Source organism: Cebidichthys violaceus, unplaced genomic scaffold (genome assembly GCF_023349555.1).
Source record: "Cebidichthys violaceus isolate CVI_PGR_0920_01 unplaced genomic scaffold, fCebVio1.0.p SCAF_47, whole genome shotgun sequence".
NCBI classification, from domain to species: Eukaryota; Metazoa; Chordata; class Actinopteri; order Perciformes; family Stichaeidae; genus Cebidichthys; species Cebidichthys violaceus.
Genome location: NW_027176672.1, coordinates 1,594,893 through 1,607,526, shown reverse-complemented (window position 1 = coordinate 1,607,526; position 12,634 = coordinate 1,594,893).

Genomic DNA, 12,634 nt, shown 5'->3' with positions numbered 1-12,634 from the left:
TCACCGGCTTCAGCCGATGAAAGCTCTTACCTTTGCGTATGCCCTGGCCTTGCAGTACATCCCTTGAAATCAGCACAGAGTAGAAGCTTTGTGAGAAGCCAGGTCGGCAGGGACCTCTGGAAGCATGCTCGCCATTATTCCTCTGGAAGAGAAGAGCAATACAAAAGCAAGACATCGATAAACATGGATTCCATTGATTTCTTCTTGCTTCTTCTTTGGCCCTGAGCCTGGGCGAGAAAGCGGCATATTGCGCCGCGGTTAGCGGAAACGTATTCAACAAGTTCATCGACTGCATGCTCCCGGGTAGTAGACACATAGCGGATTAAATAGCCACAGTCTTATCATATCTGATAACACAGCATCAAACAAATGTTCTGTTTAACTCGCTGCTCCAAAGAAAGCAGCATGTGACGACATGAGGACATCCTTTAATATTCAGGAGTGTTCAGGGTTAAGTGACACACACAGAAAGGGGGGGGGGGGGCAGATCACTGCATGTGTGTTAAGTGTGTGTGTGTGTGTGTGTGTGTGTGTGTGTGTGTGTGTGTGTGTACTGGCCTGCAGAAAACTTTGCACCCAACATTCAGTGCTCACCGCTGGTGAAATTGAACGATCTGACCCGCTACACAAGTGAATGTGCGTGCGCACCAAAAACGACACACACACACACACACACACACACACACACACACACACACACACCAGTGGATGCCAGGGCAGGAGTTCCGAATGAAGAGGCGGCATAACGCACTCGGCCCTCTCTCCTCTTGAGAGAGGAATAACGGAGGAGTCAAATAGCATTTGTGTAGTTCTCCTAAATTTGCATGACATAAAAAAATAATGATAATAATAATAATAATAATAATAATAATAATGGCTTCGGTCAGGAAAGCGGCAGAGAGACAGATTGAAAAGCAGGGTTCCTCAGTGCGCCGTGAGGAGGACCGTTAGCTCACCGGCACCGATTAAACGAAAAGCACCTCCCAACTTTAAAGGTTCACTTGTTGTTTTTAGGCCCAACAGAGAGAGCTATAATAAGCGATATGACTAAATGTGTTTGATGAAGAATAAAAAGGCGTCATCTCGGGTGATTGGATCGCGCTGCAATGAGAACTTAGTGTCGGAGCCCGGTGATGAAGCCCGCAACGGTCCAGAGGAAACCCGACAGAGACCCTCAACGCCGACTTTATTCTTTATTTGTTCCTTCTCGAAAGAACATTCATCAGCGAACCAATTAGCGCACTTGTAGTGAAAACACGGAGCAGCTCTGCGCCGCTGCGGCACCGAACACACCGGACCGAGGCTGGACTCCATCCGGCTACCGTTACATGACTTTTACTCCAGCTCACGCGCCACTGCTCTGAAGAACCCCGCACCCCTCGAGACGCTGCGTCTCTCACAACTTACAGAAGCAGCTGTTGTAAAAAATGATAATAATAATAATAATAATAATAATAATAATAATAATAATAAAAGAAATCTCACCGGGAATGAGTCCAGAAGAAGGGCTGCTGTCAGGACCAGAGCGAAGTCGGTTCTCATCGTGGCGAGCGAGCGAGCCAGCCAGTGCTGCCTGGACGAGGAACCAGAGAGAAAAGGGTAGATGCGTAATGATTCTCCGGCGATTGCGCGACTTAATTCCCGTCCTCGTTTGCTCGGGACTTTGCCCGTTACGTCCCTCTCGTGCGCTCCGCGAGTGTGCTGCTGCAGCTCTGCCCCGAGTTCTCCCCTCCCCGGCTGTCTCATCTGCAGGTAAGCGCTCCGCTCGGCACCGAGGCGCAGCAAGCCAGCGTCACTCTCCAACCCCTCCTCTCACCCGGTGCAGGAAAACTCCGCACACACACACACACACACACAGACACACAGACACGCGCGCCCGTGTCACGCACTTAAAGCAACACTCGTTGGGAGCTTTTGGATCAAACGAGCACGCAGCCTGACGTCTTTCCGAGGTCCCCCGGTATACATATATAATATATATATATATATTCTAATCCCTCTCCCCCGTGGCGACCTAAACGGTTTTATGGCTGCGAATGAAAGGACCTTTTAAACCACGAGTCGAGTCTCTATATGGCCGCGTGTGTGTGTGTGTGTGTGTGTGTGTGTGTGTGTGTGTGTGTGTGTGTGTGTGTGTGTGTGTATGGCAAAGTCATTAACCATTAGCAGTGAAAGTTCCTACGCCGCTTCGCAGGCATGTAGCCTCCACATCTGATATGTACGTTATTGCATTTTGACAGTTAACTCATCGGGCAGACGTGCGCAGCGTTCGAACACCTTAATAGGCTCGTCTGCTTTCCATTACTTCTCGTTTAAGAATCTAAAAAGGTTCAATTTGGACAAACTTAGCAGACAGGGAAGAGTACCTGAACACGTCATGTCTGCGGCTAGGTGTTCCACGTGACCTGCAGGTGAAGGGGCGGGGCTGTGGTCGAATAGTCCTTTTTTTTTGCTTCCTAACTGAGTTGAAATGACCCGGAAGTATCCAAGTGGCCGCCATGATTAAGAGCTGTTGGAATTCTCCTAAATGTGAAGGAAAGGTGCTTCAGTGCTTCCTTTGTCAGCTCCTTTAGCAGCATAGGAAACACTGGACCTTCCTTTGCGCCCCACAATTCCTTGCAAACATTTAAAGTGACGCACCATTCGGCCGTCCATGAAAACAAACAATATGCTTATCTCACACAGGTTTATCAATTATACTCATACAGTCATAAAGTAATGGGATTCATGTTGATGAGTATGAACAGACGGTGACAATCCTCACGTTTCATTTCACACGGATTTAGTGACTTCGAACATGAAACAAGTGAAAGAATACGTAATAAAATTAACAGCAAAGCATCAGTAAAAACACAAAAAAAGGAAACATTGATATTTTACAGTTTCATTGCTATTGCACAGGAGTGAATTGAGGAGTGTTGATTGTTAAGTGTGACAGCAGCAGCGGCAGCAGGAAGGAGCTCCGGTTTCTCTCCTTCACACCACGAGTGAAGCAGCTTCTCTCAGAAGAAGCTCTTTAAATAGCCTGCATGGTGTTCAGTGACAGAGGTCACGGGGTCATGTTTTAGTTGTGCTTTTTGTAGTCCTTCATCGTTGTAGTCCTTCGTGGTCGTTCTGCCACGGCAGACCTCCACCAGTGGCGTCGCGTCATCGTTACGTAGCTTAGTGAAAGCGGGGTCGGGTTCTCCAAACACCGCGACTGTCTTTTCCTAACTCCTCGTGAACTCTCCTTCACATCTTTCCTCGACCCCGTGACGTTTTCCATACAGCTCAAGGATAAGTGGTTATAGGGTCAGATGTTAGGAGGTCATTTTTGGACACTTTTCGACCGCAGCCCTGCTTATAATCCCCACCCCTCCTCTGTGCTCCATCTTGATCACCGCGAGACCACTTACTTACTACAACAACAACAACAACAACAAAGCATCTCATCACACTGATGGGTTCTTAAGCTTGTCCCTGTATGATAATGCCATAAGTCTATCGAGCGCCCGCCAACATATTTAACATCTGTTGTCTGGGAGAAACAAAAACATCACAAGATGTATGAATAGCGTTTTGTGATGTCATTGTTGCATCACGAGCCATCCTTCTTCTGTTTTGTTCTTGAATGATGGAGCAATGGATGCACTTTGTAATTATTAGTTTTCTATGATAAATATTTTTGAAAACTCACAGTTTAGCACACTGAATTAAACTAGGATTTGTTTTTACAGAAGCTGTGTGTGTGTGTGTGTGTGTGTGTGTGTGTGTGTGTGTGTGTGTGTGTGTGTGTGTGTGTGTGTGTGTGATTGGATTGGATGTCGACCCTCGGTCTGCTTTGCTCTGGAGCTCTTTGTATCTTCTGATAGGCCTCGTGTGATCCCTCCGTTTATCAACCAAGTCATGCTCAACAGCAGTTCTCCTTTTCGCTGAGACGTAGTTAATCGTGTTGGTATTTTTGATTGCGACACAGGCTCGCTGCGCCGAACTCGACCCGATACTCGGCCTACCTTTTTTTTTTTTTTTTTTGCAACAAATCCAACGCTGTGTCTGAGACTATGAAAGGGAAATTTCATCAAAAGACGAGTTGAACAAAAGGTCAATTCAAAAGCTTTTCAGCGTGTCCGTTTCCCAAAAAATTGTCGTCTGACTAAAAAGGGGTTGACCGGGCCGCGTTTGAGCATTATCCTGCATCTGTGTGCGTGCGGTTCAAAACAACCTCTGACCACCGGCGGTCCGTGTGCCTGACGGTCCACACAGAACCTTTCCCTGAACAAAAACAGCATAATATGGAGGTAGGCTCGTCTGTTGGACCTTTTTGAGCGACTAATGACCCTTTTATTCTCCCATCTGACTGGTCTCTCTCTCTCTCTCTCTCTCTCTCTCTCTCTCTCTCTCTCTCTCTCTCTCTCTCTCTCTCTCTCTCTCTCATATATATATGCCTGGTGAACCAATGGGCTCTAATCCTATCAAAAAGAGTATGACTCTGCATTAGTGGGCAGCTGCTCAGCCAATTTCCTCTGTGTGACATCCAGACATTTTACCACCTCTCTCTGGTCCCAAGGATGAGCTCCAACACTCCTATCCACTCCTCTGATGGGCTCTGTGACATGGTTCTGAGTTTTGTCCCGTTAAATGCTGAGATTGGCAGGTGTCTGTCTCAGTCTTCTTGTATGTGAGTGTGTGTGTGTGTGTGTGTGTGTGTGTGTGTGTGTGTGTGTGTGTGTGTGTGGCCCAGAGCAGGATTCAATATGTGGTTGTCAGGGCAACGCTATCACCCATCAGAACATTAATACAGGACAATTCTGAATTATAATTCGGATTTATCCAAATGTCCTGCAATGTCTTTACATGGCATCTACGGTGCGGTTAGCTGAGGTTCAGCAACTACAACGAAGGTTCTGGTACCGTCAAGTAAACCGCGGTTAACGTCTGGGATGAGGCGCGGTTAGGAACGGGTTAAAAGAATGTGGGCACGGTTTTTTTTTAGGTGGAGGGATATTCGCACTGAGCTGAGACATGAGCAACCGCAACCATTCAAGCTGTGTTGGCACAGTGGGAACGGTTTACACAGGATAGCAGGTAAAAGGCATTGTTTACCTTGACGACGTGTTGGAGATGTGCCGATTCACACACACACACACACACACACACACACACACACACACACACACACACACACACACACCACGGTGCAGCCTGTCATTTGCATCTCCTCAGCCAGCAGCTCACTGTGGCTGTTTCTTCTTTTCCTCCTGTGATATTTAGAACATACAAAATGCCCGTTTCTTGTTGTTTAGACCGATCTGTATTGAGTAGTAGCAGCGCTTACTGGGTTCTGCTCACCGACCGTATATAAGAAGTGGACGTAGTCACCGTTGGTTTGTTGACTATGGGTTTTTTAAGCCTCGAGTTCAAGTCGCCATCTTGATTTTTGGCTGACGGCATCTTATTTTTCTGGAACCAGATGTGACACGAGAGGGTGGAGCCAAGTGACACCGAATTCTGAATAAGACATTTTTAGGCGACCAAAAAAAGGTTTCTGAACTCTGAACACTGACAACTCCCAGAACCGTGGTAGCAGCCTGTCAATCACAAGGTAGCCCCGCCCTAAAGCACACCCTGCTTTATGGTCCGTTTCACTCTAAATGGACCATGATCTACTGAATGAACACCATGCTGTTTTGAACAAGACTTAAAGCTAGCGTTTGAGACCATGAACTAACGTTAACAATGTTTACTGAGGTACTAAATGAAGTGAGAAGTAGACTCATTTTCTCATAGACTTCTATACAATCACAGGTCTTGTTGCAGCCTGATGAGTCGCCCCCTGCTGGATATTACAAAGGACGCAAGTTCAGAACCGGAGGTTGCCACCCAGTTCTGCTCACTCTGTGACAAACACTTTTGCATTCCCTACAGCTGCTCGCCAATAAAAAGCCCCACGCTGGTTCGCAGGTGGAGAGCCGCAACGGCAGAAACCGTTCGGTTTGCATTAGCGATAGCTCTGATGCAGCTGGTAAGCGTTTGGTAAATAGTGATATAAAAGCTAAAGAACTCCAAACCAAAGGAATTCAGTTACAGGCAGCACAAAAAAAGGACCGCGAGCTGAACACAGAGAGACTCTTAAACAGAGCCATCTCTCCAGTCATTAGCATGGACACACATTTGTTGAGCCAATTAGTTTAGCAAGAGAAGGAGCTCCGGTTCGAGGGCAGAGCCCGTGTCAGGGTGGATGCATTTGGCCCTAACAAGCAAGACCACGACGGCGCAGGTTTAAGCGGGACCACCCCTTGCTCCGAGGGCCAAAGTGAACACGCTTGTAGCGCAGCGTGGCGCGATTGGGCCCTATTCACAGCAGCCATTTTGACAAGTCATTGCAGGGTAAACACGGGTGTAATTAATAACGTTATGGCCCCGGGATTATGCGTGCTGGCTCACTGGATCGGCTGTGACACACTCAATAGAATGGGGACCATAATTCACACTATATCAATTACACCCGTAATGACACGTCAACACGACTACTGAGTAAAAAAAGGCCGATCACAGCAGGCGTGCGTGAGGGAAAAAAAAACAGCTTTTGTTACTCTACACTCCCCCCCCCCCCCCCCCCGACCTCCACTAGCTCACTGCTGTAGTCACTGGCTAGGATCGCTCAGTCAGTCCGTTCAGGCGTACACAAGCGCTCTTTACAAGGTTAATAGCTCAGCATTCACCGATTTGCAACAGAGTTATCGCTCAATACTTTTTTATAACTTTTACGGCCTTTTTCGGTAAGCTTTTAACCATGTCGTTAACACTGTTTATCACAGCTGAGTCAGTCCCGCGTTAACGATTGGTTAGAACATGGACTGAATTGACTCTCTATTGAATGTTGTCTTGCTGCTTAACGTGAGCATGACTCCTGCGTTTTGACTCCGTAGTGAGCTGTTCTCTTGCGTATCTTTTTTTTGTGATTAATTTAGGCACTATGTGGACCCATTCCAAACTATCTCTGGTCGTATCCGCAGCACAATAGAAACCAGAAAGCACAGGTGTAAGTAATAACATTAACAATGCGTCCATTAAAGTCTCCCAATATGCAATGCCACTGATTTAGCACACGCAGTACTAGAGTCCAAGAACCTGAGAGTGGAATGCAGCCATCATTTAATTTATTGTGTTTATGTTAATTATGTTGTAAGGGATATCAGTTGCAGTAAAAGCGAAGCACAGACACGGACAGCAGTAAAAGCAGAGTAAATCACGGTTCAACAAAGCAAAGGCAAACAAACGGCTTAAATTTCAGAACGGCTTAACAAAAACAGACATGAACAAAGACAGATATGAGCAGCAAACAATAGCACTAATCTGGCATTTGCCAAATGACGAAAAGTATCTAAACCAGCGCTGACAGATATGGTGGCTTGTAGGCCGTGTTCTTAACCGTCTAGAAGAGGACCTGAGATAATTCAACTGTTCCAGCAACGGCGTGTCAAAATGTCTGCCATAAGAAAAGCTCTATTCAACTAACAGTGCGTCCTAATACTAGTGGTGTAACGGACCACTGTCCTTCACTACACAGTTTAATGCTAACCGTCGCAGCGTGAAATGAAGTTTTATTGGCGATCGTTATCCGCCAACGTTCAGTAAAATATGCGATCAGGTTGTCGGCGTTTATGCTTTTCTAGTCGCCGATGATGTAACGTTGTAAGCAACCGCTCCGTGTTGAAACCGACAGATATAGTAACGATGGTAGCACCGCTAACGGCTAGCGGCTAATGGCTAACGGACGAAGGTTCAACTACATTATGATGCGTTCAGGATCTGAAAATGGCGTTTAGACGTTTCCAGAAAATACTTATTGCACAATACAACAATATAAAATAAAAAAGAACACATGCTTTTCTTCCTCTTTGTGAAGTTGAATTAGCTTTTTCAAAGTCGCATTTTCATTGACGTCCAATAGTGCGACTGTATTGCATCACTTCCTGTTAGCAGAAAACGGTATGCGTGTTGATTATTGTCTCGTGTACAAACAGCATAAAACATAACGATTAGCTTACAGCATCATTTGCTCTGGATAGGTCTTTGTAAACACGGCAAAAAGAAAAAGATTTCACAAACACCGTCTTAGTACTAAAATGCACAGACTCTCTGCCAGCGGTGTTAAGTGGGGGCAATTTTTCAAGTCTTTGGCAGAGTTTCAGAGAAACACTGTTCATTGTTTAGGTTGCTAATGGAGCGTTAGCCAAACAACTATCATACATCGATAAAGCTGAAAATTGTTAGTGTTGTTTCTTTCTAAACAGGACATTTTAATATCCATACAACAACAACTGAGAAAGACCTGGGAAGTTCTGGGAGTCCAGCTAAAACCCCTAATTAGTATTACTTTGGTCATTATTGAGATCAGGATTATTTAAAAAATAATACTTTGTAAACATCATATATTTAAGAAGAAAATGTAGTTAAATGCATTGATCTGGTTCACTTTGAGAGGTGGGTTCGGGTTTGGGTTCGGGTTCTGTGCTCAACTAAACTATTTATTTATAAACACATTGATATGAATGGTGACGACCAAAACAAAAGTAAAGTCCGCAAAGTAATAAGTTTGAACTTAACTGATCATTCACACTCAGAACGCATCTCGTTGAGTAGCCGGGTTTTAGGCAGAACCTGGACATGGGCTGCAGTTGTCAAGAGGTCAGAGGTTAAACGAGCTAAAGGAGCTAAGGGAGCTAAGGGAGCTAAGGGAACAGCATCTATCTGCCAAACTCCCATTGAAGCTTGCCACTGTACCGCGTACAGGATGCTTCATTATGTCATCTCATATTAATCTATACTGTATTCAAAATACTCAATGTCAAGACCAGACAGGGTCTAATGACAGTTAAAGGCAGCAGGGGAGACGGGCAGCTTTGATTTCAGCCGTCTGTATATTCTGAGGAGCCTGGTCATCTTCCTCCCCTAATGATGATGCTTTCATTAGCCATCGGGATGCCGTGTCCTATAAGCTAAAATCATTAGTGATCCGCTTCTCTCTCTCCGTCTCAGCCAAGCGATTCGGTCTCCGTTTGGGTTTGAACGTTTGTATTCCTGTCTCCACTTCACTCTGAGCCCATTAATGCAAATTACACTGAGAAAAGTAAAAGTGCAAAGGGTAAAAGGGTGAACCCACAAAAAACGATTAAATGATTCTGTCTTTACGAGCCACCGGGGACCTTCCTCTGTGTCCGCACGGTCACTCAAGACGCAGAGATCCTCTCGTCACAAAATACGACTACTGCGCCTTTTTTTTTTCCCGAAAATGGAGATTCTTGTGCGGGACAAGGATGTGATCCAGTCCATTCCTTCTGGATTATGTGGCCGCTGGGGTTTCCTGGTCCCGGCCCCAGCATCCTGTGATATTGCCCATGGTTGAGTCAGGAGGCGAGGCCCTCAAAAGGTCGACGACGGATTCAAAGACTCGCTGACAGCTCTGGAACAATGACAACGGAGAATGCTATTGTTTGATTTCCCATCTCTGATGGTGACACGGTGGAAGGAAAACGCCGGCGAATATCCCCAGTGGCATAGCAGCGGCATGAAGCCGTGTGATATTCAGACTTCACAAAGCCAGCTGCAGGAATGGTCAGCTGAACAATGCGGAGCGGCGGCTCCCACAGCCCCAGAAACTCACGTGGCAAGTGAATAAAAAGGGTCAGGGGAATGTGGCATTGTGCCATTAAAAACATATTTATCTCTTAAATGAATTCTGCAAATCCTGTGGCGCGTTTGAGAGCCTTAAGGTGCGACCTTATTTTGTTTTCTTAACGTGTGAGGTCTTACCTTATATCCTCTGAAACTCCTGCACTGCCACTACCCCGCAGGCATCAGAATGGAGGGCTGAGACAAAGGAAACTGATATAAACGGTGCTGTATTATCTACCATCATCTCGCTTTCATGTTGCAGCTGCCAGTCACATTCCCACCTTTAGGATCAGGAGAAAACCGGCCGGTCCACCGACCCCAAAGCATTTGCTATTCTCTTTGGTAAACAAAGAGCCCCATCATGTGTCGTTGCCGGTGTGGGCACCTGGAAATACGTGAAGCCCGTGAATGGACGAGTGCGTTTCGGGGGGGGGGGGGGGCTACGAGAGGAGAGGTGCTAAAAGTGATTCCTCGGCAGGGAGAATTTTTAGCAGCTAGGGGAGGCACTCAGTGGAGATGCCCCTAAGGCTGATGGGACGCTTTGATCAGAGATGGAGGGACACGCCTGTTAAAAGTCAGCAGCCGCCCGTTCCCCCTCCATCTCTTTGTATTCCTCTCTTTCTCTATCCCTCTTTCTCCCCCTCCGTCGCTCGTCCTTCTATCTCCTCTCTTTATATCCCTCCCTCACGCGTTTTTTCCTATACCTCTTCTGTCCATCTCCCTCTTTCCAACTTTTTTTCTCTCTCTCTCTCTCTCTCTCTCTCTCTCTCTCTCTCTCTCTCTCTCTCTCGCTCTCTCTCCCACACCAAAGGGTCAGAGCAGCCGTCTTGTTTCCACCTCGCTCCAGCTCATCCCGGCTCCCCAGGTGGTTGCTCAGTTATGCTCGCGGGGCGGCGGTAGCACCGGGCAGATGGCCCACAGAGCTCCCATCGCACCCATAAGACAGGCAGCGTTAATAAGCACACACACACACACACACACACACACACACAAAAAGGCCTCTGCATGCACATACATATATATATACATACGCTTATAAATTACACAAATCCAATCCAGGTACAGTAAATGCAAAAAGAAAAAGCAAATACTGAGCAGCAGCTATGGGCCGATTCCAGATGTCGATATGATATTTCAATTGCTTTTATTTTCACAGCAACATACTTGTGATCTGGAAAGGCTTTCCCAGTGATTTGGTTTAGCGGTTCACTTCATGTCTTTCCCAGGGTTGGTGCAGTGTGGGGATCCTCCTGACACTGAGCAACAGTAGTGAGTAAATTATTCCATTCAATTATCTGAGCATTTGCTCAATATAAATACCATCTGGGTGCTTGAAATAGATTAGTTTAAGGCCATACTAAATTATTAAACTATTCCCAGTGAACGAGTCCCCATTCCCCTTTAAATGAGGCAGACTTATGGGGTTCATAGCGAGCCTCTGGTCGGCGGACGCGCTCGGCACTTAAATCGTGTCTGCCCGGTCAGGGTTCCCCACAGGAACATGAAAGCAGGGTCCACCGCCACTTGACCCTCGCTTCTTCTCCGCTGCCCAAACAGTTTATAACGTTTCCCAGACCAACAGGCCGGGGCCTAACTAGCACGAGGATAGACATAAAGAGAAATATGCCTGGGCGAGCTCCTAACTCAGGGTAGGAGGAGATGAGATATGAGCTCTGTGATTTAAGTATATTACCGTGGACCATAATGCATTTGGCAGAGACAGCTCTCCACCACATTAGTGCATACTTCAACGTGACCTCAATCACTCTTTTCTCTCTCTACACATAGATTCGGCTGTCAGACAACAGACCTACAGCGGAGCGCTGCTCACTTATTTGGCACGCTCCCTCCGGAGGTCCGAATCAAAAACGCGAACATATGGGGCTGCAGCCGCAATGTGCAGACACTACTGCCCTGTGAAGCGCCTTAGCGCTGCGCCGCGGGGGCCCTGAATGCCTCACTAGTCCACACGGCAACACAAGCGTTTAGCTCAGTGTGGAATCAGCATCAGTGTAATCACATTACTTTCCTTTATCTGTTCACGTTTCTGTCACTTTTTTTTTTTTTTTTGCACTTTCATGTAGGATTTTCAACCCAGATGCTATATTAGAGATGAAAGGTGTGTTTGTGTTGTCTGGGGAATCAGATTAATCAGCAGCAGCCTCTTCTGCTTCCCTGCGAGTACTTTTGGTAAAAGCAACTTTTTTTTTTTTTTTACAGCACTTAATAGTCTGGGTCGGAGCAGAGATCAAGATGGAGATGCTGTGGGAAGCTTTTTTCAAAGATGGAGACTGACAGGAGAAGGCACTTAATATAAAAAAAAGAACTGCTTAATACAGTAACTGCTTAATTTATCCAGTAGCAACAATAGCTGCATGAATGAATAGCGTCGCTCAGTCAAAGTCCCTTTTCTTTCTCCTAGCTGTATCCACATAACATTTTTAAACACCGATCCGATATGTTAGCCGGCGCCTTGAACGAGCGCCGAGGCGCCGAACAAAAGGCCCGTCGGCGGCCGCTTTATTGAGCTTCTTTTTTTTGCAGATCGCGGGGCTCAGGTGTCTCTGAGCGAGGACTCCTCACAATGAGATCCTCCATTCATCAGTTCCACCCAGCATGGAAATGAAACACAAAAAAAAACACCAGCATTCTGGGAAACAAGGCCTTCGACACTCCATCAAGCAGCACATCATCAAAACACACTTTGAAAGAAAAATAACTTCCCCAATCTCACCGCAGATGGTGAGAGCCATTTTTCAAAGACCAAGCATAATGGAAATTATGAAAAGGCAATTTCACCCTTGGGTAGAATTGGGGCGATCGAGTGCAATGCTGGCATTGTGCTTTATGTTGTCGGGTTGTAAACACTGAGGTACAGGCCTGTAGACACGTCTTGGTGCATGGTAATGTTAGCTAAAAAAAAAATAAAAAATGATTCATGGAAGAATCGAGATTCTGAATCGATTAAAAACTTCCA